Genomic DNA, 25,612 nt, shown 5'->3' with positions numbered 1-25,612 from the left:
TTGTTTTACATTACAATGCCATAGCATGCTTGAGAGAACAAAGAAAAACAGCAGTAAAAATCCTAAAATACAAGAAGAAAACTAGTCAAAAACTGCTGTTAAATATATAATTATTATTACTGACTTCCTTTCAATGAAATCCCATGTAGTTAAAATGAAAAAAAAAAAAACACATGTCCTGGGACAAATGTCTACTCCATATTTCAAGCTGTGATCTGCTGCATTGGCATGAGTTTTGGTGAAACTGCAAATCAGTGTTCTTCCGTATGTCATCCACTGTCAGGCCTTCCCAGAGTTCAATCAGAGTCAGCCCCTTCTTCTTGTCCACGTCAAACACTGCCTTCTCAGTAATGATGCGGTTGACACATTGCTTTCCAGTCAGTGGCAATGTACATTTCTCCATGATTTTATGTGCATCTCCCTTTGCAGAATGTTCCATGGTGATGACCACCTTGGTTTTGGCACTGGACACTAAACCCATAGCACCTCCCATTCCTTTCACCATCTTCCCAGGTATCATCCAGTTAGCCAGGTCACCATATCAGGAAACCTGCATTGCTCCTAGCATTGTCAGATTGACATGTCCTCCTCTAATCATTGCAAATGATTCATTGCTGGAGAAAAAAGATGCTCCTGGAAGAACAGTAACTGTTTCTTTGCCTGCATTGATTAGATCTGCATCAACTTCATTTTCTAATGGATATGGGCCCAAACCCAGGATTCCATTTTCACTTTGAAGATGAACAGTCATATTTGGGCTGATATAGTTGCTGGCCAGAAGAGGGATACCTATGCCCAAATTAGCATACATGCCATCCTCAAATTCAAGAGCTGCCCACTTGATGATACGTTCTCTTACATTATCTCCAGGTTTACCAGATTCGGTTTTTCCGTCTCCTTCTTTCTGGACTGACAAACGCTCAATTCTTTTCTCATATTTTTCTCCCTTTATAAGACGATGAACATAAATCTTAGGAATATGGATCTCCTCTGGGGCAAATGATCCAATATCCACAATTTCTTCAACCTCTACCACTGTGGTTTCTGCAGCTTTGTACATAGGCAAGTTGAAATTCCTTGCACTTTCCTGAAAATCACGTTTCCTGCTCGGTCTGCTTTCCAAGCTTTCACTAAAGCAAAATCCCCTGTAATTGCTTCCTCCAAGATAAAATGTTGACCACTGAACTCCCTCACCTCTCTTGGCTTACTGGCAATGGCAATGCTGCCATCCTTGTTGTATTTGATCGGTGCCCCTCCTTCTTGTACCAGGGTCCCATACCCTATGCTGGTGTAAAACGCAGGAACACCAGCCCCACCGGCACGAATCCTCTCTGCAAGTGTGCCCTGAGGTGTCAACTCTACTTCTAATTCACCAGATAAGTATTGTCGTTCAAATTCTGCGTTTTCTCCCACATAAGAAGAGATCATGCGTTTTATCTGCCTGGATTGAAGCAAAAGGCCCAAGCCAAAGTTGTCAACTCCTGCATTGTTGCTGACTGCAGTTAGCCCTTTGACTCCAGTCTTTAGTAAAGCTTTTATAAGGTTTTCTGGAATTCCACATAACCCGAAACCACCAACCAGAATCTTTGCACCATCAGAGATGTCTTTTACAGCTTCTGTTGAATCTGTATAAAATTTGGTATGGAGACCAGTGCTGGTTGAAAAGTTGCTAACACATCCCTTGGACAGAGCGGGTCCGCTGCAAGCAGCCCCAAAGCCGCAGGCAGAGGCGCAATGCTGAAGCCCCGAGGAGAGGAGTTTGAGAGCCGCCATCTTCGAGACCCCGCCGCAGGAGAAGCTAGCCTTGACTCTTGAAGACGATTGTATAACAATGTAGATTACAAGGGGTGACAGTGTGATTGGGAAAACTTTGTGGATCGCACTCCCTTTATCCCGTGTGTGGATGGATGAGTAGAAAAATGGGGACAAAAGCGAAATGAAAAATAGGGTGGGATGGGGGGGATGATTTGGGTGTTCGTTTTTATTTTTATTTTTTATTCTTATTCTGATTCTTCCTGGTATAAGGAAAATGTTCAGAAATAGATTGGGTTGATGAATGCACAACTATATGATGGTATTGTGAACAATTGATTGTACACCATGGTTGAGCGTATGGTATGTGAATTGATCTCAATAAAACTGAATTTTTTTAAAAAAATAGAGGTGAGAATAACAAAATGAGAATAATGGTGTCTCAACTTTCTTTATCAGAAAGTTTTATTTTTTTAAGTGGAAAGGGGTGGGAGTGGGGAGACAATTAAATGATTTGCTCTATTTGAAAAGGTTCTGCAAGATGGTTATAAATGTTATTTCAAGCTCTCCCAAACAAGGTCTTTCAGATGTGTTCAATTAATCGCATTCTCCTCTGTCTCAATTTTCTCCTGTTAGATTCTGCATAAAGAAAGCCCCAGAGAGGTAGGCAGATATAGAGATGATAGATATGAACATAAATAAATTCATATCTCAGTTTATGAATTAGATGCACGCTAGCAAATTTGGCTATAAAGTGAATTTCTGTAAAGCAAATCCCATTTCCCTATTGATGTCTATTATAAAATCAGATATATATCCATGGAAAGGAATTTCCCAAGATACTAAGTCAAAAATTGTCATAGGTCAGCAGCAGTTACTTTGAAGCATGTTCAGAATTTTGAAGTATTTGGCATGATTTTTACTACTCTGTGATTCATCTGGAACCTATCTTTGCAGAAAAGATTGGTTAATGCTTAAGAAGGATAAATTGCTCTTAGAACTAAGCAAGCTTTCTCCTCTTGTCTAGGGTTTCTCACATCCCTGGACCCGAGTTATTGAATACAGCTAATCGGTGCTGAGGTCTAGCATGCAAAGTAGTCCAGTTTCTTGAATGTCAGAGGAGGTCACAGGAAGTGGATAAATTCTGTGCTTCATAACTTCCTTAACCTACAAATTCAGAATATTGAGTTTCTCAAAAGAAGGCTATATTTGTGATCCAGCATGAATTCCACAATTGCAGTCCTGGGGGTGGAATTCTGTGAAGTTCCAGAATAGAAGATAATCCAGGAACTACGGCAAGGTCAGAGGCTTGTTATTCTTAGCTCTTACAGATGATCAGTTAAAACCACAAACAATTAATAAAGTACACTTGTTTATTCTTGCAAAAAGAATCATATATTTGGAGAAGCATACTTGTAGGACAAACTTCATGGAGAAAGTAGCCCAATAGTTTTGTGACAATCAATTTCTTTATAGATTTCTTAGAAATGACTTCAAATTGGGTGAAGTACAATCTACTTTTATTTTTCTCTCAATCTAATTTAGGGAAAGGCATGATGTACATACAGAGCTCGCTCTGTATCAGAGAATGTCAGTTTTTAAAAAATGTGATCATATAATTCTAGCAAGTCTGTCACCTTTTTTCAAGGGAATCTCTGTATTACCTTAGTAAACACTTAAATAAACACCATAGTAAATAAAGGTCTACAATAATGACATGAACAGAAATTTTTAACTATTCCAGAGTCATTCTTCTTCAAGCATATTATTTGGATGTGCAAGATTAGTCATATTAGACATGTTTTAGAGTATCAGGTTCTGTTCTAAAGGATCCCATTATATTTTGCATTTGAATCTTTGCTTTAATATATATTATAAAACACACAGTGTCATGTTTCAGTATCCAGCACTCAAAATGCTTTGAAGATTTAGCACATGTCAATCAGTTGAAATTCTTTCTATGAATGGAATGAGCATAAAGATTTTGTTAATTGATAAAAGGTTACTCATCAAGAGGTGCCCTTGGATCAGGAATGCCCTTAGGTTATAGTTACATTTAAAACTCATATAACGTTCACCAAAGAATATGTGAGTGATTTGATAGAATCTGTTGAAAAATGTCTATATTGTATCTCATAGAAAGGAGAAAAGCCATAATACATAATAGAAGAAGCATGAGATTTGGTGTCAGAAAAACTCTGGTTATACCCTGAACCTGCCCCCTCAATTCTGTGTCCTGGGGCAAATTACTTAATATCATCAAGCATCATTTCGCTCATCTATAAAATGGGTTAATAAAACAAAATGGGTATTAAAAGGAATTAAATAAGATAATGAGTTGGAAAGTGCATAATAGGTGCTCAATAAATAAAATTTTCTCCTTTCCTTTCCCTTTCCTGTCTCAAAATCACCTCAAAGGGGTGCATAAGAGAACTGGGATCCCTAGACCGCAAATGGACTACATTTACAAACTTCTGATCTCTCTGTACTCAAAATTAGTTTGGAAATAAATAGAAAATGAGCTGGAATAATTTCATATAAAAAAATCAAAATCTTTATTGCCAGAGAGCCTTTGTATAACCCAACACTTTTGAAATCTGAAGCTTTGGCCCACACATTTGGTTACACAAAGACTCTCTTGTAATCTTTTACAGAATCACAGAATCTCAATGTTAGAAGAGATTTTAAGTATCATGTGGCCCAATTGCTTTATCATTAAATGGTGTCCTTTATCATTAAACCTCACCTTTATCATTAAACCATGTCCTATCTTAGCTTAAGAAGAGAACAGACCTCTAGGAAGTGATCATTGGAATGAAATTTCACCCATGGAGCAGAACAGTGAGCTATAACCCAGGTGATCTTATCAGATATGTTTGTTTTGCAATGGGCTCCATCTACAAGACTTTGGGGTCCCTTGGTAAGTTAAGGTAGCATAGCCCCCCTTATCTTAAATAATTACTTTTATACCAGCTCTAGGGGACAAGGATGGCTGCCCAGCATCTCCCCCCAGGACAGCTTGCCACCCGGGCCATCTCTCATTGGTCTAGGCCATTTGCTATCCTTTCCTTTTGGTCCTTAATTGTTCTGGATCTACATTTTCTCAGCTAACAGGATAATTTGTAATATCAATTCATAAGATATTATTGATTACCTCCTCTCAAAATTATAGTGAACCCATCAACAGAAATGAAATAATAGGGCTATCTGGGACTGAGACAACCATATGGGGGAAATATTTTGGGACAAGGCGACATTAAGAAGAAACCCCCTCCCCTCCATCATACCTCCTACCTGTTTTTGTGATCAGTGTGTACAAGTGTTCGTGTATGCCAGAAACAGAGAATATCTCTTTCATCTTACAAGATTGCTCAATGCGATTGAAATGCTGATATAGCATGTGCTTTTAAATATCCTGGTAAAGCACAAGTCCGATCATATTGACTTCTAAATGCCTCAGCAGTTCAAGGTTTCTATAAGGGAAAAAAACAGTTCAACTGCTTCATGCTTAAACCTGGCACATTTTTATGTGGCTGACAACAGGTAGCAAAGTCCTGCTGGGTGAACCGCTGTGTCAGGGGGAGCTGGGAATTGTCATCATTCTCAATGCAAAGCTCTGCTTTTCTTAAGCAAATGCCTGAGTAGCTTGATGGGGTATTCATTTAGAAACACCAAGCAGAACTATAGAATATCTGTGTGCAGACGAGCTCAATCCGATGCTGTGAAAATTTGGACAAATTATTTAGTAAAGTGGATTCCTGAAGCGATTGTGCTGTTGTTATCTATGCCAATTCCCCGACACTGCTGTTCCTGTGGAAACTGAGACTTTTGGCTGTCTTCTACCCAGTCATGAAGAGCATGAAGAGAAAACCAGAAATATTTTAATTGAATTTTTCCTGGTCCTACTAGTTACTATTAGTTTTATGTAATGTTTATCCAGATTGAAAAAAAAATCAATAAAAAATACTTTGGCCCGCACCCCTCCCTGCCAGGCTCAGTCCCGTGGGAGGAGGGGCTGTCAGCTCCGGGAAGGAGAAGGGAGAACTGCAGTGGCAGCCCTTATCAAAAACTCATTCTACTGATCCAAATTCCAACCATAGATAGACTGAGACCAGACACCAGAGAATCTGAGAGCAGCCAGCCGAGCAGAGAGGAGACAGGCATAGAAAAAAACAACACAAAAAACTCCAAAATAAAACCGGAGGATTTTTGGAGGTCTGGTGAACATAGAAAGGGGAAGGGCAGAGCTCAGGCCCTGAGGCTCATATGCAAATCCCGAAGAAAAGCTAATCTCTCTGCCCTGTGGACCTTTCCTTAATGGCCCTAATTGCTTTGTCTCTTAGCATTTCAATAGCCCATTAGATCTCTGAGGAGGGCCCTTTTTTTTAATCCTTTTTTCTTTTTCTAAAACAATTACTCTAAGAAGCCCAATACAGAAAGCTTCAAAGACTTGCAATTTGGGCAGGTCAAGACAAGAGCAGAACTAAGAGAGCTCTGAGACAAAAGGCAATAATCCAGTGGCTGAGAAAATTCACTAAACACCACAACTTCCCAAGAAAAGGGGGGTGTCCGCTCACAGCCATTATCCTGTTGGACAGGAAACACTCCTGCCCATCGCCAGCCCCATAGCCCAGAGCTGCCCCAGAAACCCAGTGTGATGGAAGCACTTCAAATAACAGGCACACACCACAAAACTGGGCGTGGACATTAGCCTTCCCTGCAACCTCAGCTGATTGTCCCAGAGTTGGGAAGGTGGAGCAGTGTGAATTAACAAAGACCCATTCAGTCATCATTTCAGCAGACTGGGAGCCTCCCTACAGAGCCCAGCAGCCCAGAACTGCCCTGGGGGAATGGCACTCACCTGTGACATAGCACAGTCATCCCTCAACAGAGGACCCGGGGTGCACAGCCTGGAAGAGGGGCCCACTTGCAAGTCTCAGGAGCCATACGCCAATACCAAGGACTTGTGGGTCAGTGGCAGAGACAAACTGTGGCAGGACTGAACTGAAGGATTAGACTATTGCAGCAGCTTTAAAACTCTAGGATCACCAGGGAGATTTGATTGTTAGAGCTACACCCCCCTCCCTGACTGCCCAGAAACATGCCCCATATACAGGGCAGGCAACACCAACTACACACGCAAGCTTGGTACACCAATTGGACCCCACAAGACTCACTCCCCCACTCACCAAAAAGGCTAAGCAGGGGAGAACTGGCTTGTGGAGAACAGGTGGCTCGTGGACGCCACCTGCTGGTTAGTTAGAGAAAGTGTACTCCACGAAGCTGTAGATCTGATAAATTATAGAGGTAAGGACATCAATTGGTCTACAAATCCTAAAAGAACCCTATCAAGTTAAGCAAATGCCAAGAGGCTAAAAACAACAGAAAATTATAAAGCGTATGAAAAAACCAGACGATATGGATAACCCAAGCCCAAGCACCCAAATCAAAAGATCAGAAGAGACACAGCACCTAGAGCAGCTACTCAAAGAACTAAAGATGAACAATGAGACCATAGTACGGGATACAAAGGATATCAAGAAGACCCTAGAAGAGCATAAAGAAGACATTGCAAGACTAATAAAAAAATGGATGATCTTATGGAAATTAAAGAAACTGTTGACCAAATTAAAAAGATTCTGGACACTCATAGTACAAGACTAGAGGAAGTTGAACAACGAATCAGTGACCTTGAAGATGACAGAATGGAAAATGAAAGCATAAAAGAAAGAATGGGGAAAAAAATTGAAAAACTCGAAAAGGACCTCAGGGATATGATAGATAATATGAAACGTCCAAATATAAGACTCATTGGTGTTTCAGAAGGGGAAGAAAAGGGTAAAGGTCTAGGAAGAGTATTCAAAGAAATTGTTGGGGAAAACTTCCCAAATCTTCTAAACAACATAAATACACAAATCATAAATGCTCAGCGAACTCCAAATAGAATAAATCCAAATAAACCCACTCCGAGACATATTCTGATCACACTGTCAAACACAGAAGAGAAGGAGCAAGTTCTGAAAGCAGCAAGAGAAAAGCAACTCACCACATACAAAGGAAACAGCACAAGATTAAGTAGTGACTACTCAGCAGCCACCATGGAGGCAAGAAGGCAGTGGCACGATATATTTAAAATTCTGAGTGAGAAAAATTTCCAGCCAAGAATACTTTATCCAGCAAAGCTCTCCTTCAAATTTGAGGGAGAGCTTAAATTTTTCACAGAGAAACAAATGCTGAGAGAATTTGCTAACAAGAGACCTGCCCTACTGGAGATACTAAAGGGAGCCCTACAGACAGAGAAACAAAGAAAGGACAGAGAGACTTGGAGAAAGGTTCAGTACTAAAGAGATTCGGTATGGGTACAATAAAGGATATTAATAGAGAGAGGGAAAAATATGGCAAACATAAACCAAAGGATAAGATGGCTGATTCAAGAAATGCCTTCACGGTTATAACGTTGAATGTAAATGGATTAAACTCCCCAATTAAAAGATATAGATTCGCAGAATGGATCAAAAAAAATGAACCATCAATATGTTGCATACAAGAGACTCATCTTAGACATAGGGACACAAAGAAACTGAAAGTGAAAGGATGGAAAAAAATATTTCATGCAAGCCACAGCCAAAAGAAAGCAGGTGTAGCAATATTAATCTCAGATAAAATAGACTTCAAATGCAGGGATGTTTTGAGAGACAAAGAAGGCCACTACATACTAATAAAAGGGGCAATTCAGCAAGAAGAAATAACAATCATAAATGTCTATGCACCCAATCAAGGTGCCACAAAATACACGAGAGAAACACTGGCAAAACTAAAGGAAGCAATTGATGTTTCCACAATAATTGTGGGAGACTTCAACACATCACTCTCTCTTATAGATAGATCAACCAGACAGAAGACCAATAAGGAAATTGAAAACCTAAACAATCTGATAAATGAATTAGATTTAACAGACATATACAGGACATTACATCCCAAATCACCAGGATACACATACTTTTCTAGTGCTCATGGAACTTTCTCCAGAATAGATCATATGCTGGGACATAAAACAAGCCTCAATAAATTTAAAAAGATTGAAATTATTCAAAGCACATTCTCTGACCACAATGGAATACAATTAGAAGTCAATAACCATCAGAGACTTAGAAAATTCACAAATACCTGGAGGTTAAACAACACACTCCTAAACAATCAGTGGGTTAACGAAGAAATAGCAAGAGAAATTGCTAAATATATAGAGACGAATGAAAATGAGAACACAACATACCAAAACCTATGAGATGCAGCAAAAGCAGTGCTAAGGGGGAAATTTATAGCACTAAACACATATATTAAAAAGGAAGAAAGAGCCAAAATCAAAGAACTAATGGATCAACTGCAGAAGCTAGAAAATGAACAGCAAACCAATCCTAAACCAAGTAGAAGAAAAGAAATAACAAGGATTAAAGCAGAAATAAATGACATAGAGAACAAAAAAACAATAGAGAGGATAAATATCACCAAAAGTTGGTTCTTTGAGAAGATCAACAAGATTGACAAGCCCCTAGCTAGACTGACAAAATCAAAAAGAGAGAAGACCCATATAAACAAAATAATGAATGAAAAAGGTGACATAACTGCAGATCCTGAAGAAATTAAAAAAATTATAAGAGGATATTATGAACAACTGTATGGCAACAAACTGGATAATGTAGAAGAAATGGACAATTTCCTGGAAACATATGAACAACCTAGACTGACCAGAGAAGAAACAGAAGACCTCAACCAACCCATCACAAGCAAAGAGATCCAATCAGTCATCAAAAATCTTCCCACAAATAAATGCCCAGGGCCAGATGGCTTCACAGGGGAATTCTACCAAACTTTCCAGAAAGAACTGACACCAATCTTACTCAAACTCTTTCAAAACATTGAAGAAAATGGAACACTACCTAACTCATTTTATGAAGCTAACATCAATCTAATACCAAAACCAGGCAAAGATGCTACAAAAAAGGAAAACTACCGGCCAGTCTCCCTAATGAATATAGATGCAAAAATCCTCAACAAAATACTTGCAAATCGAATCCAAAGACACATTAAAAAAATCATGCACCATGACCAAGTGGGGTTCATTCCAGGCATGCAAGGATGGTTCAACATAAGAAAATCAATCAATGTATTACAACACATTAACAAGTCAAAAGGGAAAAATCAGTTGATCATCTCAATAGATGCTGAAAAAGCATTTGACAAAATCCAACATCCCTTTTTGATAAAAACACTTCAGAAGGTAGGAATTGAAGGAAACTTCCTCAACATGATAAAGAGCATATATGAAAACCCACAGCCAGCATAGTACTCAATGGTGAGAGACTGAAAGCCTTCCCTCTAAGATCAGGAACAAGACAAGGATGCCTGCTGTCACCACTGTTATTCAACATTGTGCTAGAAGTGCTACCCAGGGCAATCCAGCAAGACAAAGAAATAAAAGGCATCCAAATTGGAAAAGAAGTAAAACTGTCATTGTTTGCAGATGATATGATCTTGTATCTAGAAAACCCTGAGAAATCGACGATACAGCTACTAGAGCTAATAAACAAATTTAGCAAAGTAGCGGGATACAAGAGTAATGCACATAAGTCAGTAATGTTTCTATATGCTAGAAATGAACAAACTGAAGAGACACTCAAGAAAAAGATACCATTTTCAATAGCAACTAAAAAAATCAAGTACCTGGGAATAAACTTAACCAAAGATGTAAAAGACCTATACAAAGAAAACTACATAACTCTACTAAAAGAAATAGAAGGGGAACTTAAAAGATGGAAAAATATTCCATGTTCATGGATAGGAAGGCTAAGTGTCATTAAGATGTCAATTCTACCCAAACTCATCTACAGATTCAATGCAATCCCAATCAAAATTCCAACAACCTACTTTGCAGACTTGGAAAAGCTAGTTATCAAATTTATTTGGAAATGGAAGATGCCTCGAATTGCTAAAGACACTCTAAAAAAGAAAAATGAAGTGGGAGGACTTACACTCTCTGACTTTGAAGCTTATTATAAAGCCACAGTTGCCAAAACAGCATGGTACTGGCACAAAGATAGACATATAGATCAATGGAATCGAATTGAGAATTCAGAGATAGACCCTCAGATCTATGGCCGACTGATCTTTGATAAGGCCCCCAAAGTCACTGAACTGAGTCATAATGGTCTTTTCAACAAATGGGGCTGGGAGAGTTGGATATCCATATCCAAAAGAATGAAAGAGGACCCCTACCTCAACCCCTACAAAAAAATTAACTCAAAATGGACCAAAGATCTGAATATAAAAGAAAGTACCATAAAACTCCTAGAAGATAATGTAGGAAAACATCTTCAAGACCTTGTATTAGGCGGCCACTTCCTAGACTTTACACCCAAAGCACAAGCAACAAAAGAGAAAATAGATAAATGGGAACTCCTCAAGCTTAGAAGTTTCTGCACCTCAAAGGAATTTCTCAAAAAGGTAAAGAGGCAGCCAACTCAATGGGAAAAAATTTTTGGAAACCATGTATCTGACAAAAGACTGATATCTTGCATATATAAAGAAATCCTACAACTCAATGACAATAGTACAGACAGCCCAATTATAAAATGGGCAAAAGATATGAAAAGACAGTTCTCTGAAGAGGAAATACAAATGGCCAAGAAACACATGAAAAAATGTTCAGCTTCACTAGCTATTAGAGAGATGCAAATTAAGACCACAATGAGATACCTTCTAACACCAATTAGAATGGCTGCCATTAAACAAACAGGAAACTACAAATGCTGGAGGGGATGTGGAGAAATTGGAAATCTTATTCATTGTTGGTGGGACTGTATAATGGTTCAGCCACTCTGGAAGTCAGTCTGGCAGTTCCTTAGAAAACTAGATATAGAGTTACCATTCCATCCAGCGATTGCACTTCTCGGTATATTCCCAGAAGATCGGAAAGCAGTGACACGAACAGATATCTGCAAGCCAATGTTCATAGCAGCATTATTCACAATTGCCAAGAGATGGAAACAACCCAAATGTCCTTCAACAGATGAGTGGATAAATAAAATGTGGTATATACACACGATGGAATACTACACGGCAGTAAGAAGGAACGATCTCGTGAAACATATAACAACATGGATGAACCTTGAAGACATAATGCTGAGCGAAATAAGCCAGGCACAAAAAGGGAAATATTATATGCTACTACTAATGTGAACTTTGAAAAATGTAAACAAATGGTTTATAATGTAGAATGTAGGGGAACTAGCAATAGAGAGCAATTAAGGAAGGGGGAACAATAATCCAAGAAGAACAGATAAGCTATTTAACGTTCTGGGGATGCCCAGGAATGACTATGGTCTGTTAATTTCTGATGGATATAGTAGGAACAAGCTCACAGAAATGTTGCTATATTAGGTAACTTTCTTGGGGTAAAGTAGGAACATACTGGAAGTTAAGCAGTTATCTTAGGTTAGTTGTCGTTTTCTTACTCCCTTGTTATGGTCTCTTTGAAATGTTCTTTTATTGTATGTTTGTTTTCTTTTTAACTTTTTTTTCATACAGTTGATTTAAAAAAGAAGGGAAAGTTAAAAAAAAAAGAAAAACAAGGAAAAAAAGATGTAGTGCCCCCTTGAGGAGCCTGTGGAGAATGCAGGGGTATTCGCCTACCCCACCTCCATGGTTGCTAACATGACCACAGACATAGGGGACTGGTGGTTTGATGGGTTGAGCCCTCTACCACAGGTTTTACCCTTGGGAAGACGGTTGCTGCAAAGGAGAGGCTAGGCCTCCCTATGGTTGTGCCTAAGAGCCTCCTCCCGAATGCCTCTTTGTTGCTCAGATGTGGCCCTCTCTCTCTGGCTAAGCCAACTTGAAAGGTGAAATCACTGCCCTCCCCCCGACATGGGATCAGACACCCAGGGGAGTGAATCTCCCTGGCAACGTGGAATATGACTCCCGGGGAGGAATGTAGACCCGGCATCGTGGGACGGAGAACATCTTCTTGACCAAAAGGGGGATGTGAAAGGAAATGAAATAAGCTTCAGTGGCAGAGAGATCCCAAAAGGAGCCGAGAGGTCACTCTGGTGGGCACTCTTATGCACACTTTAGACAACCCTTTTTAGGTTCTAAAGAATTGGGGTAGCTGGTGGTGGATACCTGAAACTATCAAACTACAACCCAGAACCCATGAATCTCGAAGACAGTTGTATAAAAATGTAGCTTATGAGGGGTGACAATGGGATTGGGAAAGCCATAAGGACCACACTCCACTTTGTCTAGTTCATGGATGGATGAGTAGAAAAATAGGGGAAGGAAACAAACAGACAAAGGTACCCAGTGTTCTTTTTTACTTCAATTGCTCTTTTTCACTCTAATTATTATTCTTGTTATTTTTGTATGTGTGCTAATGAAGGTGTCAGGGATTGATTTAGGTGATGAATGTACAACTATGTAATGGTACTGTGAACAATTGAAAGTACGATTTGTTTTGTATGACTGCGTGGTGTGTGAATATATCTCAATAAAATGAAGATTAAAAAAACAAACAAACAAACAAAAAAATACTTTGGTCCTGTTTTCTTAATGCGGTATCTGTTCTTCCTTCTATCTCTTTGGGGTCCTTGCCCTCATTTGGTCTATATTGTCAATTCCACCTTCTTTAATGCTCCCTTCCCTTCTTGCATAAATACAATCAGCTCAAGCCCCATTATCCTAAAAAAATCTCATTAGCACAACCACTTTATCCCTTAAGGCAATGCAATTTTTTTCCTGACCATTGTTTTTAATTCATGAGGTCAAGCTGAACATAAAAGAAGCCTGTAACACTGAAATACAGAAATAAGCTGTTTTGTGGAATTCTTACTGCAGAACAACACAAACCTGCAGAGGTCTCTCCCGCTACGGGGCGGGTGGGAGTGTGGGGGTGGAAAGATGATATTAATAACTGGGGTTGGTGGGGGAGTGAAATGAACAAGTGGGAACATGCTGTCTCCCTTCTCTTCACCATCAAATTTCTCATGCTTTCTATTGCTCTTGCCTCTTCTTCCTTGCAGATACTCTATCCTTAACGTTTTGAAATCCGGCTTATTCCCTCACCTTTCTACCCAGACTGCTCGCTCCAAGCTGACCCTTGGCCTGATGACCGACAGATTGGATGATATTCCTCTGAAGCACATATCCCTGACCTTCTGCCACTGCCAGCAAGTCACTCCTCCCTTGACTTCTGAGACATGGTCCAATTCTAATCGCTTTGTTTTTTGAACCCTTCTATCTCCTTTGTGTCTCTTCTTACTCCTTTGACCCCAAACATGATTTTTTTCCCTAGGCCATGTCCCTCTTCTGCTCTTCAGTTTTCTTCCATTTTCCGGACTTCAACTGTATACTCTGTTGCCATTCGCAATCCGGTATTTCTGTATTGACCCTCTAAGTTTCAGACCTCTGTCTAACCACCTCCTAATGATATCCAGGTACCTCCACTTGGATGTCTCTGTCAGAGTTTTAAATTTAATAAATCAAAAAACCCACTGTTCTTTTCTTTTTTTTTTTTTTTTGTCATGGATTCCTTGTGTCTTTTGATCTCCACTCAAATCTTGGAGTCTTTTTGATTCTTTCTCCTAAAAGATCAGAAATCTGTTAAGTCCTGTAACTTCTCCCTTGCAATTTCTCTTGTTATCAACCTCTTACATTCTTGTCATCACTCTAGTTCCGGTTCATTCCCTTTTGCTTTTACTGAAATCATGTCCTGAATCATTTCTCTGCTTCCTAGTTCTCTCACTCCAGGGCACTCTACAGACTATGGTAGAGACTCTCTTATCCAAATTTGTAGTTTGCGGGTTACAAATAATTTTTTTAAAAGTCATTTAAAACAGGGTGTCATGAACAGTGGAACACGTGTAACCTTAAATGTTTTCTCTTCATTTAAAGCACAAAAATGTGTATTCACCTTACACTTTTGCTCTCCTAACTGGTTTTCTACATGATCTTTGTTGCATGAATATCTCACCTGTGTGCTTTAAGTGGAGCAGGAACTTAAAGAAACTTTTATCGCAATCTGAAAACAAAATCTTCCTACATTTTATGTTATCCTCCCAATCACTTACGATTTTCTCACCCATCCTTAATTGGACAGCATTAAAAAAATTTTTCAATTTAAAGCTTTTGGTCAAGAATGTCAGCTTTAATTGGAAATTTATAGCCCTTCTGAAAGATAGTGTATAACATTATTAATAAAATTACCTAACCTTGCTAAAAAAAAAAAATCTCAACTTTCAAAGAAAATACAAATCTCTTTCTTTTGCCACTTTTATGTGATCAACTTATTTAAATATTAAATAAATTCTATAATCATACTAACAAAGACAGCTGGTATAAACAGCTTTGGGAGCAAACACAACTTACTCTTGGTAAGTAATCAATTGTTGGGAGCACAGTGTTCAGATAGTCTATCTAGAAAGGAACCGATTAGCAATGCACTATCTGTGTGTGCTGGCCTAGAGTCAGGGCCAGGAAAACGTCAGCTAGTCAGGGATTTTGTTATTTGGGAGTCAGATAATAGAGCATCTACGGTAATGTCAAAATGCCAAGAGTGAGATAATGTTGTTTCTGAAATCGTAAAGTGTATCACTCACAGTCTAGGGAGATACCTGACCTCATGAGAACCTTTCTTTGAGGTAGAGACCGGGGGAGTGCTATTGGATTAGTACCCTGTCATGCTACCAGTAACTTCTGGCTTGGTACTAGCCTGACATGTGGCATAGAAAATGCTACAGGGTCATTTCCAATATACATATTTTAAATAGAGGCTTTAAAAATTCATATATGCAACAATAACAAAAAAAAAACAAAATGAAAACATTAGTACACATTGGATTTTAATGTAGAATTTCCATAGCAACATATTTCTTATTGTTCAGTGCTCAGTAATTTAGAGGCTGATTTGCTCATGAAACAACTGGGTAATATTCAGATTTAGATTATAGGAACCTCATTCTTACATAAAATATTATGATCTTGAGCTTTTCAATCTAGCATGAGTAATGCCTACTCTGGGAATTGATGTCAAATTCCCTAACTAGAGTCACTCCTGGAGAGCAAAAATAATTTAGTGTGGAAAAAATATCATAAAAGAAATTGAGTGTACTAATTCATGGATTAAAACGTAAGTTAAAAAACTTTCTGACTCACAGTTCAACTGTGAACTGATTTCACTTAGTCTCATTCCCTATGAGTGCTGGCACTGCCGAAACCCAGAATCATTTTCCTTTAACATTTAAAAATCTGTTACTAGGTCCAAAGTCAGCCCAATACCATCTTGAGATTCTTGAAAAATTGCTCTCCTTCCAAAGTCAAGCCCACTCATTTAGCATAGTTTCCAAAATTTCATTGGGTGTCGGACTATCAGAGATTCAGATTGCACCGACATGCAGAAAGTTGGCTCTGTGAATTCCTGTAGGATCCTTAGACTGTGCCTGGAAAAGCCCACTGGGACTGCCCCTTGGACCTGTGTCAGTGTGCTGTCGCTGGGAGTTCAGAAACATTTTACAATGCAGCCCTGAACTCGGGTGCACGGATGACTTGTTTTTCCAAAAGGAAGAAAGGCCAGCATTACTATGTAAGCAGAGGAAGTTGACATGATCTCAATCATGGGTCTTTCTTCTATTTGTGTCGGGGAATCAGCCCCTGCAGAACAGCAAGCCTTTCTTTTGACCACACATGGCTGTCTGCCTGATTTTTCTCATTCTTAACCTTTGCCTCCTCCTTGGAATGAAGTGGGAAATACTGCCGAGACTGCATTCTTTCTGTATATCTCCCTTATGATAATCACGAGGAGATTATCTGCACACCCAGAAAATAATTCTAGCTCACAAGTCCAGGTCTGAACAGCCAACTATGAATAGGAAGAGGTTACACATAAAAATGGGTTCAAGGAAGGATATTTGTTTCTGTCTTATACAAAATTCATGGAAGCAACCTAGTTAACTGTTGTCTAATTTAAATTAATGGCAAAATATCTTATAAATAATAAAAGTCCCTAAAGGAAAACTTTCATTTAATAGTACTAATTGCCTCTGAATCAGTCCTTCCCTTTAAAACTGCTTTACTATAACAGAACATTAATTATTGAGTAATATTTAAATCCTTGTGAAGTAAGTAATAATTTAATTTGCTATGTTTTATTTGGTGATGCTTTATTTTCTTATTATTCTAGTTGCTGTGCATATTGCATAATTATAAATAATTCTATAGATAGGATTATTCTGAGAAATAGAGATAATACTTTGACTACTTACAGCCAACAACTGGGTACTCATTCTGTCATGCAACTCACAAGACATTTAAGAATGTCATTAACATCATTGATGGACTGATTGGTCAGAAAACATTTTACTTTTATTGCTTTACTTGAAAAGAGAGTGAAATAGCTCTGTTCCTAAATGAATGGTGCTCCTTTTAGCTTGTAGCAGTGATTTTCACTGTATTCTATTACTGACTTCCTATTTTCATTCCCAAGTGAGGAAAAAGAAGACAGATGCCATATTCTACATAAGCATTGGAGGATAGAATACACAGGGTGGGAGTTTGATGATCCATATACTAGAACTACAACTCAAGGAACTGTTACACATATATCCTTATTCCCTTTCTCTACCCTTTTCTGATTGCACCGTCATATAGAAACCAAAGAGGACAAACTCATCATGGAACTCATTTTTCATTCTTTGCTACTGTGGCGTTGGCATTGTAAAGTCATCTGTGAACCTCCTGGCATTCCGAGCCTCCATGAGATCTTCAGGAAAGAAATTGCTCAGGGCCACTTGCTTGTTTCTTCAAATGTCTTAAATGGACTATTAGCTTCCTTTTAGAGATCTGCTTTTATTAGTTTTTTTTCCTCGTAGTTTGATAATTATAACAAGATAATAGTATTTTAGAAGATTTAAAATAGAAGAAAAACCTACCCCTTTAATAAAATTATTCCAACACAATTGGTATTATTTTTTATATATTATCTTCCAGTCTCTTTTATGTGAATCTTTTTTACATCATTTGTAATCATGGTGTATATTTTGGGTCTTTTTTTTTTTTTTGCACATAATGGAAAAATACGCATGTTCCCATATAGTCTTCATACTTATGCTTTTAAATAGCTGCAGAGTAGTCTATGAAGGAGATGGTCCATTGTTTATTATAAGAATTGCTCTTATTTTTTAAAATTCAGTTTTCTGTTATTTCACAAGTATAAGTAACACTAAAATAATCATATTAATTTATACCATTTTCTCCTCATTTTTCAAAATGTCCTTAGCCTAGAGATCCAGAAGAGGGTATACTGGGTCAATGGATATGAACATTTTATGGCTCTTAATACACAATGCCAAATTGTTCTCCAAAATGTCTGTGTCAATTTATATTGCCAGTAATGACGGATGAAAATTCCAACTTCAGTGTAATCCAGCTCCAACTCCTTATATCTACTCAATGTTGTAATCTAGTACCAGCCAATTCTATGCTCTGTGAAGAAGAGGTTTCTGGTTGCAAGAATCAGTTTTAAGAGATTATTAGGATTGAAAATTAATATCTTCCTCTGTTAAGGATAACTGAATACCACATTATGCCTAGATGTGATACTTTAAATTCTTTGTCTTTATTGTGTTTCTATTGCTTACTCATGTTTCAAAGGTATGTGTTATTTTATTCTTAAAGATATATGGATAAAGTCCTATTTTTATAGAAAAGTTATTCAATTATGGAAATGTGTCAGACTCCAACTCAGCTGATTATATCACTATCTGTTCAAAACTCTTCATGACACTCCATTACTTACAAAGTAAATTCTGAACTCTTTATTCCAGCTTTTCAAGTCCTTCATTCCCTAGCCCCAAACTTCCTTCCATCCTTATCTCTCATTACAAGTTCTTCACACTCCAGTCAATCTGCGGTACTTGCTGGTCCCCAAATAGTCCCCACACTTTCCTGTCCTTGCTCATGCTTTCTCCTGCTGTCTATCGTGGCTTTGCCTTTCCCAGCAAAATTCTATCTGGATTTCAAGGTGTTTAGAGTGATGGCCTCCAGCAGCCTTCCCTGATTCCCGACATGCTTCTCCTCCCAAGCGCCTGTAATTTCTTTCTCCTCTGGATCATGGTAAAATTTTTGCTTCTCTGTTAGAGCATTTATCATATTCTATCTCATAGTCAATACTGATGAACTTGTCAAATCCCATTAAGCTGTAGTATTTTTGGGGGTGGTGTAACATCTTATTCATTTTTAAAAATTGCCCATAGTATTTAGCAATGTGCCTTACATATAGTAGTTTCTCAATAGATATGTATTTGATTGTTAAAATATAATGGTTGAGCCCAAGAGACCTGAAGTGGAGTCATCATTCACCATTCGGTAGCAGCTATAGCACACAGGCATCACCTCAAGAGGAAATCACTAGATATCTATGCTCTCAGGGTAACTGATATGAATAATTCTTACTCCCAAGTGTCTTAAGGTCTTTAAGTCCCTTCAGAATCACCTATGGTAAAATGATGCTGTCTTAGACACTTTCAGAACACACAGTTACTGATATATGGTTAGGTTACTTCAGTTAGGGGATTCATTGTAAAGATCCATAAGGAAATAAAAAATCATTTGTAATAATCTCATTTACCACACAGTCAGGGCTCCTGGAGAACCAGATCTTTGGCTCTGTTGGCCTAGGTTCCTCGTCCCCTTAGGACAGGCTTCTGGTGCTCCAACTCCAGAACTTTCTCAGCTTCTTTTGGTCTTTGCTGCCACTGTTCTCATCAAGACTGACTTTCTCATTCAAGTGGAATATTTGATTGGTCAGCCAGTCCCAACCAATTAGTGTACTCCAGCCATCTATGGGTTGACCATGGTCTACAAGGCTACCAAATGATGGAGCTTACAGTCTGGGGTCCCCCTTGTGTCCAGGAAATATGGCCCAGACATCTGTATTGGGGTGGCTGTGACAATTGTACAAATTCTGGCTACTTTTTCCATAAGGAAATGTATTTGTGACCAACAGGGCATTATACCTCATAAATACGTTTAGTATTTTGATATTAGATTATTTTCTAATTTTATAAAGTTGGTAATTGTCGGAAATAAAGCGGTACCTGTAAGGGAATAAACGCTCTCTCGGTTCTGGAGGAGAAAAGAATTTATTTACGATCTTGCAAGATGGGGCGTCCAGCCAAACACGCGGAAGGCTGGCGCCCCCGAGGAAGAGAATGGCGATGTTTAAATCTCCTACTCCTAATTCGCAAGTCCCTCCCCTGTTTCCCCATTGACTGGGTACTACAGAGGTTACAGCCTATCCGAGAACACTAACTAATTCATCTTTTGAGATTTTAATTTGTACAGCCAATCCCAGAGAGCCAACTAGCTCATTATTGAGATTTTGAACTGATTAGCCAATGCCCCCCCCCCAAATTTTTATTTTTTTGCTGTGAGTTCCCGCCTCTGATACTACCTCATGTCTCTTTACATCAGGCAGATTCTCTCTTCTCTTTGTCTGGGGCTTGTTTAAACTGGTTTTGCCTCCATTTCCCTTATTCCATGCTGTCTCTATGTGAAAACGAAACTTATTCCTTTCTTACAGATTCCCTCCTCTTTCTTTTTTAAACACTTTTAGTTTTCACATTTTAGATTCTCAAATTTGCTAAGGGCTTTTTCACATTCCTTATTATACGGATCTTTTTAATTTTTGATTCTAGTGGTTTTGATGGGTTTTTGAACTAGCCTTTGAGCACACGGGATTATGTAGCACCCAGCTGTTATAAACATTTTGGCTGGAATGATAAGGAAAATTAAAATAGATGTTGCAATTCCTTTCCATTTCTCGAACCAATTTTCCAACCATTCTATGAGTGGGTTGTTAATGCTAGAATTCTTTTCTAGTTTCTGAAATAAGGCTGTTAAGCCTTGTAGGGCTTTGGTGATAGTTCCATTAGGCGCGGTATTATAGGGGATGAATGTGCGACAATTTCCCCCAACTATAGCACAGACGCCTCCTTTTTCAGCTAGCATCATGTCTAGGGCCATTCTGTTTTCCCATGCCATTCGGCTAGTGGCATCTAACTGTTCTGCTATTTCTTTAATGACATCCCTGGTATAGTTGATAAATTTTAGCTGATGATTGACATTTTTATTGATGGTGACCCACCAGAATAAGGACGATTTAAATTCTGCAGCTACTTGATTTTTAGCTTTAAACTCATTAGGAACTTTCTGGGGAACCCCTATACTATCTACAAACATTTTTTTATTGAAGGAACTAGGTACACTTTGTACATTTTTCTTTTCTCCTTTGCCTTGGGTTGGTACTTTTTTATTACTTTCAAATGCCAGGGTAAATGAGATAGCCAATTGAACCAGAGCACAGGTTCCTCCCCACCTTTCAGGTAGTGTTGCCCAGAGGATGCCCTTCCCACAGTACCACCAGAGGTCTGCTCGGGGTATAGTTAGGCTGGAGAAGTTGCCAGTACTATCCTTGCTCACATTCCACACCTGTGTACACAGAGCCATGGTATCAAGATCCTGGAGCCCTTCTTCCCATCTGGAGAGACAGGCAGAGTGGTTTCCGGGACCAAGGTGAGAATCTGGTATGGCTTTGACACTTCCCTCCTGGACTGGAGGGAAAAGGGAGGACAACGTACTACAACTTTCACCAGGAGTAGCATTTTGAAAGAGGAGTGTTATACATTTAAACTCCCTTTCATGCTTTTTCATCCCCAAGGGGAAGGGCATAATCTGAACAGTGGGTTGTTTGGTTGTACAAGCATAACAGTCACTTCTGTTTAGACTCTGGATGGTATGTTTGCCCCATTCTACCCAGGCATTTGTATTTCCATAACCTGTCTCTATTTCTGTGGTTTGCTTTAAGTCTTTGGCCTTAAGTGTTCTAATGACCTTGGGGTCAATTTGAACTGGAGAGTTAAATTCCAGCCAAGTTTCCCTTAATGGTTTTTCCTCCAACCTGGGTAAGACCCATCCCTCATACTGTGTGGTCCACCACGCAGTGTTCCAAGAATAACAGGGGTTAGGTGTCTCATAAGTTATACTCTCAAATGTTCGCCCCCCAACAATCTTGCTTTCTATTTGAACAGTCTGCTTACATAAATGCTTATATTCCTCACTCAGTTGTTGCTGACGTTTTAGATTTTTACAGCTCATTACTTGACAAACATCAAATTGTACAGTTTGAGACTTTAAGCCTTTGACTACACTTATAACCAGCTTAGCAGAACCTGTTACTCCTTGAATATAGAACATTATGATCAGTATAAGCAATTTCATCATTAAGCTATACACAGAGCACAATGCAAACATAGGGTTTAATCCAGCCCTTCCTCCCTCCTAGTATGTTCTTTCAACTGTTGCCTATTTAAAGTGATCCTTAGGGGATCTGAGGTAGGAGTCACTTTCCAGGATTCAGGTTGAGTTGCTGGATACTTATCGTCTGGTTCAGGCACCAGTCCCTTCACTCGTGTGTAATGAGTCCAGCCTCTTTCTGCCGTTCGGACTGCCGTCTCAGTTGTCAGCAAGACCTGATAGGGTCCTTCCCAGATCGGTTGAAGTTTGGATTCTTTCCACGACTGGATCAGAACCCAGCTGCCAGGCTGATGTCGATGGGCAGCAAATTCAAGAGGCGGGGTCTGAGCCAGCAGTCCACGGTGCCTGAGAGATGATAAAGTAGAAGACAAGGCCAGTATATAATTCTTAAGAAAAAGATCTTTTGTGTCTAGGGAGGGGAGCTCTCCAGTCCACCTGGGGAAAGGCAAACCAAAAAGCATTTCATAAGGGGAAATTCCCAGTTCTTTTCTAGGGGCAGTCCTGATTCTTAGTAGAGCTATAGGTAAGCACTTGATCCAAGGTAACTTTGTTTCCAAAACTAATTTAGAAAGATGTTTCTTTATGGTTTGATTCATTCTTTCCACTCTCCCAGAGGATGGTGGATGCCAGGGAGTGTGGAAGTCCCAAGTGACACCCAGGCTTCTCATGACATTTTGCAACACACGGGAGGTAAAGTGACTGCCATTATCAGAGTCTATATTTTCCACTAACCCATAACGGGGAATGATTTGTTCAAGGATAACTTTAGAAGTTCCCAATGCTGTAGCTGAGGATAGAGGGTAGGCTTCCACCCATCCAGTGAGGTGGTCGACAATTACCAAAATATATTTTAAACGACCGATTGGTGGCATTTCAGTGTAATCAACTTGAATGCTCTGGAATGGTCTCAGGCCCGGCTCTCTTCCCCCTTGTACCTGTTTTCTTAAAATCTTTTTATTAATTTTTTGACAAATTATGCACCGCTCACAGATTTGTTTAGCAACTGTATAAAGGCCTACACATCCAAATTGTCTAAGTACTACATCACACATGGCTTGTACCCCCCAATGACTCCCCTGGTGTAGGACTGCTAATATCTCCCTCATTATTTGTTTATTTAACATTTGTCTGCCATCTGGGAGAAACCATTTCCCCTGATCATTTAAGGTTGCTCCTAACTGTTTCAACTCTTTTACTTCTTTGGCAGAGAATGTAGGGACCCCAAATTCCTTAGGGATAGAGGGTATTAGGATCATTATTTTTAAAGGGGGGTAGAGAGAGGCCTCCTTAGCCTTTTCATCAGCCAACCTATTGCCTTTTGCCTCAAAAGTAGGTCCCTTCTGGTGTCCATTTATATGCACCACTGATATTTCTCTAGGTAAGAGTAGATTGGTTAATACTTGTTTCACCAATTCCCCATGAACCAGTTCTTTTCCTTTGCTATTGATTAATCCCCTTTCTTCCCAGATCTTTCCAAAGGTGTGGACTACCCCAAAGGCATACTTAGAGTCAGTGTATATTGTACCATCCTTTCCTTCTAATAATTTGAGGGCTTGATTTAGTGCATACAATTCACAAGTTTGAGCTGACCACTTATTGGGCAATCGGCTAGCTTCTGGTCGGACTCGAGTTTGGTATTCAATTAGGTCTAAACAGTCATGCTCAGGGGTCTCTACTTGCTCAGGCCCCTTCCAGAGGAAGGAGGCCGGGTTTAGGCTATGATCTGTTGTTAAGACCAAATCATCTTTTTCCATTAGGATTGCTTCATATTTTAAGATTCGAGAATCAGTTAACCATTTCCCTGCCCTTTGAGACAGAATAGTTCTCACTTGATGAGGAGTACTAACTACTAATGCCCCTCCAAAGGTTAATTTCCTGCTTTCTTCTACTAAAAGGGCAGTTGCTGCAATGGCTTGAACACACCCAGGCCACCCCCTAGAGACTGGATCTAAAACCTTCGAAAGGAAAGCCACCGGCCTTCTTTGGCCTCCCCAGATTTGGGTTAGGACCCCCAAAGCTGTTCCCTTATCTACTGTAACAAACAGGTGAAAGGGTTTTTCGAGGGAAGGAAGTGCTAGAACAGGAGCTTGCACCAGTGCCTGCTTGAGTTCATTTAATGCCTTTATTTCCACTTCCTCCCATTCTATCTTGTCAGGCTCTTCCTCTAGTAATTTTTGGTATAGCTCTTTAGTTCGAGATGCAAAAGAATCTATCCACAATCTACAGTACCCTACCAATCCCAGGAATTTTCTTAGCTCTCTTTTTGTTTGAGGAAGAGGCAACTCTACTATGGCCTGGATTCTTTCTGGATGGATTTTTCTTTTTCCTTCACTTATGAGGTGGCCTAGGTACTTAACTTCCCTTGCTACAAATTGCAGTTTACTTTTAGATACCCTTAATCCTTGTTCCCCTAAAAAGTTCAGTAGATTTTTCGTAGCTTGAGCCACCACTTGCCTTTCTTTACCTGATATTAATAGATCATCTACATATTGCAGAAGGGTGATTTCAGGTGGGACTGGAAATTTTTCCAGTACCCTCTCTAACTCTTGCCCAAAGAGATTGGGGGACTCCGTGAAACCCTGAGGTAAGACCGTCCATCTGTATTGCTGCTTTCGCCCATTGAAGGGATCTTCCCACTCAAAGGCAAACAGGTCTCTACTTTCTGGATCAAGGGGACAGGCCCAGAAGGCATCCTTTAAATCTACTACACTAAACCACTTATGATGGAAGGGAATTTTACTCAGGAGAGTGTAAGGATTAGGAACTACAGGGTGTCGAACCTGGACAATTTTATTAATGGCCCTTAGATCCTGCACCATTCTCCAGCTACCATCTGGTTTCTGAATGGGGAGAATGGGAGTATTAAAAGAGGACATACAGGTTTCCAAGAGTCCATCCCGAAGGAGACCCTCAATGATGGGTTGGAGTCCCTGTCTTCCTTTAAGAGGAATAGGATATTGTTTCTGGCACACGACCTCCCCTTCCTTTTTTAACTTGATTTTAATTGGGGGAATTTGCAACCCTCCCCTGTTTCCTTCTTTTACCCATACCTCCTCCTTAATGTCTCTTTCATCTTCTTCAGTGAGCAGGGCCAAAACCTCAATCCGTCCATTCCTTACCTCTAAATCCACTCCCATAGGTATTATTAGGTCTCTTCCTAATAAATTACTCCCAGCTTCTGGGATGTGCAACAAGGGAGCTATGATTTGATTATTTTCCCAACAAATGTTAGTAGGTTCAAGAATGGGAACTTTAAATCCCTCCCCTTTTACCCCTGTGACGGTGAGGGAACTGCCAGAGAGCCTGGCCCCCTTTGGAAGATGATTTACAGAGGAGCAAGCTGCTCCAGTGTCTACCAAGAATGTAATTTCCTCTTGATATGGGCCCACCTTTAAATTTACTAAAGGCTCCCGGTGGGCTTCTGAGATGAGGAGCCTCTGACTCTCCTAGTCTTCAAAATTCATTAGCGGTATAACTCGACCCTCCTTCTGTAAGTCTG

General features: G+C 39.5%; 1 pseudogene; it reads right to left on the bottom strand.

Moving 5' to 3' along the window:
- Positions 1-203: 203 nt before the first annotated feature.
- On the bottom strand, positions 204-1,773 carry LOC119507735 (annotated as a pseudogene).
- Between the last annotated feature and the right edge of the window lie 23,839 nt (positions 1,774-25,612).

The sequence above is a fragment of the Choloepus didactylus genome, chromosome 13 (assembly GCF_015220235.1).
Source record: "Choloepus didactylus isolate mChoDid1 chromosome 13, mChoDid1.pri, whole genome shotgun sequence".
Taxonomy (NCBI): Eukaryota; Metazoa; Chordata; class Mammalia; order Pilosa; family Megalonychidae; genus Choloepus; species Choloepus didactylus.
This window is presented reverse-complemented; position numbering and strand designations above follow the sequence as displayed.